Raw genomic sequence first — 2,928 nt, forward strand, 5'->3', positions numbered from 1 at the left:
GAAACTCCATGTCCCGCTTCTTCCTCCTGCCAGTCTGGAAGAGGCTCGGCTGGGACAAGTGGGACAGCTCCTACCCTTACAACTGGGACACTCCATGGTTCTACACGGATGTCGTCCGCTTCGTAAGGGACCATAGACTTCAGGGAGTAAAGCTGGACCTGTGGAAGCCGAAGACCATCTACAAGCTCATCAGAGCCAAAGACACGACGGAGACTATCGGAACCCTACCATCCGCAACAGCCACGGTGGTCTGGGAGAACATAGCCTCCAAGGAACTGACAAACAGGCACAGGGACCTGGCGTGGATGGCCGTGCGTGGGGGACTGCCTCTCCGCTCGTTCATGCACGCCAGGAATCTGTGCAGGTACAGACATTGTCCGTGGTGCATCGTGCGGGAAGAAGACGCACTGCACCTATTCTGGGAATGCCCAGCGGCACAGTTACTCCTTGACGCCCTAGAAGAGGAACTGGAAGAGTCGGTACCCAGAGACAATCTTTCGCACCATTCGGTGCTCTATGGACTTTTCCCGGGTACCCACTCGCTGGAAGCCACCAAGGAGGCATGGCGTCTCATGTGCTGCGTGAAGGACACTCTATGGGTCGCCAGGAACCGCCTCGTCCTCGGGAGGGAAAGGATGACAATCCAGGACTGCTGCAGATACAACCGCAGCCTCCTCAGAGACTATTCTATCCTGGACTCCTTGAAGAACTGAGGATATGCAAAGGCACCTCTCCCTCCAAGAGGTGTATTAATGTGACTTTTGTTTTACTGCAGCCATTGGCAAAGCCCCGTCTTTGAGGACAAGCCTTCGAGGACGGGGAACAAGTCAAGACTGCAATATCCTGTAAAAAGCAATACAATGTGGAACAGTATATTGAATGTAGTGTTAAATGTGATCTAATTTGTAAACCAAATATTATCACGGCTTGTAACATTGTAAAGGTTTTTTTGTTTTGTTCATATATTTCAGCAATGTACATATAAATATGGTGTTGTAGGAATGGAATAGTGTAAGACTGTATCAGACTACAGCTGAATACAGTCATTTGTATTTTAGTAGACAGTTATATACTGTAATTGTACTGGATTGTGCTTTATGTATATCATATATGTAAATAAAGTATATTTTTTCAAAAAAAAAAAAAAAAATCTGTTCTTATCAGTTTAATATCTGATACGTCCCCTATCTGGGGACCATATATTAAATTGATTTTTGGAACAGGGAGATGGAATAGGGGCTTGCTCCGTCCACTCCACGCATCGACCTGGTATTGCAGTACTTCCAGGAGCGGTGCACTTTCTCCTTTATTGGTCTAAAATCAGAAAAGCAGCCTTGGCTGGGGGTTGGTCACTATGGGGGAAAGGACGGAAACTCTCCCCAGAGCAGGATTGATTGATTTAATTATTTATTTATTTAATTAATTAATTAGTTAATTAATCAATGTGTGCCTGTACGCTCGCCAGAGCAGGATTGATTTATTGATTTAATTATTTATTTATTTATTTAATTAATTATAATCAATGTGTACCTGTACGCTCGCCAGAGCAGGATTTATTTATTTATTTATTTAATTAATTATAATCAATGTGTACCTGTACGCTCGCCAGAGCAGGATTGATTGATGTATTGATTTATTTAATTAATTATAATCATTGTGTACCTGTACGCCGCTTTTGCTTGTAGTACTTCCTGCATTCCAACAGATGTCAGGCGAGGCTCGGAATTAGACAGCTGCTGCTGTGCGGTGAGTGCAGTAGTGTCGGACGCCCAAGCCTTTAACGCTAGCAGGAAGCCTTATTAAGCTCCCAGAAACCACGAAGCAGTCTTGCAGGCTGTCTGATGTCGCTGCAGCGCCCTCTGTGTTCGAGGCCTTGTTCACACAGGCAGGCCTGGATGTGCCTTCTCCTTTTCATCTTCCATCTCCAACAGGTGTGAATGTGGTGTCTGAAGGGGTGTGAACGTGTTGTCTCGAGGGATATCTAGATCGTTACCGCCCTTCGCTGACGTCTCCTTTGTTTTGTGGGGGGATGGTGGTTTTAAATCCTCCTTTTCCTTGCCTGGTCCCCGCCCACACACATACACGCCCACAACCCCCCCCCCCCCGAAGGGACTGACTGTGACTGTCTGTTCCCCTCCCCCACGCCTACTCCCATCTGTAGCAGCTACCTCGTTTCTGCACAAGTTCGAAAGGTTTTTTCGCTGTTGTGGCAACCCTTGGGCTTTGTATTAGGCCTTGGCTCCAAGGTGGGCCGCTTGGTCACGAGGATGTGGAATGTCACATGGGTTCATGTCTCGGTGCTTGCGTTAGGGTTCCTCCTGCCAAGTGGAGGCTTACCATGCAGTTGACGCGTGGCCAAGATGGTGTTTCTGGCTGGCCTGGGGAATTTGTGGCATCGCTTCTCGGCCTTTTGGCTAAGATCAAGTGTAGTATCTTAGTCATTGGAGTTGCGATACTTTTCTCTCAGAGATGGCTCAGCCTGCTTCTAGGCAAAAATCTTCTCTACCTGTAATGGGGTGGAAAAATACAGTTCGTTTTTTGTGGAAAGATGAAGAGGGCGGAGAGATGCTAATGAATAGAAAAGAATTCACAGATATGGTTCTATTTGAACAACTGCAGGTAAATCCAGAGGATATTTTTTGCTCACAATTGAACTCTTTATTTAAATTTGTGGATGTTACTTTTGCTACTGGTGAGATTTTTCGTTCAATCTGGGTGAAGATTCGAGCTCAGCAGGATACTTACCCTTTAGCTTATTTTGAATTGCAATGTCTTTGGCGCAAGGAAACTAAAGTCGTAACTGTTCATGTCTTTAATCCCTTTGTGGAGGAGGAGGACATAGTCACCTTTCTATCTTATTACTGCGAATCGGTGTCTTCCTTACGCTGGATAAGGGATTGTTATGGTATTTGGACGGGCAAAAGGCAG

The 2,928-nt window shown here is 46.0% G+C and overlaps 2 pseudogenes; both read left to right on the top strand.

The window, feature by feature from the left end:
• The first annotated feature begins 1,123 nt into the window (after positions 1 to 1,123).
• On the top strand, positions 1,124 to 1,303 carry LOC114669585 (uncharacterized; annotated as a pseudogene).
• Positions 1,304 to 2,394: 1,091 nt separating this feature from the next.
• On the top strand, positions 2,395 to 2,551 carry LOC114641177 (uncharacterized; annotated as a pseudogene).
• Positions 2,552 to 2,928: the final 377 nt, after the last annotated feature.

This window comes from Erpetoichthys calabaricus, chromosome 1 (assembly GCF_900747795.2).
Source record: "Erpetoichthys calabaricus chromosome 1, fErpCal1.3, whole genome shotgun sequence".
In the NCBI taxonomy this organism is placed as follows: Eukaryota; Metazoa; Chordata; class Cladistia; order Polypteriformes; family Polypteridae; genus Erpetoichthys; species Erpetoichthys calabaricus.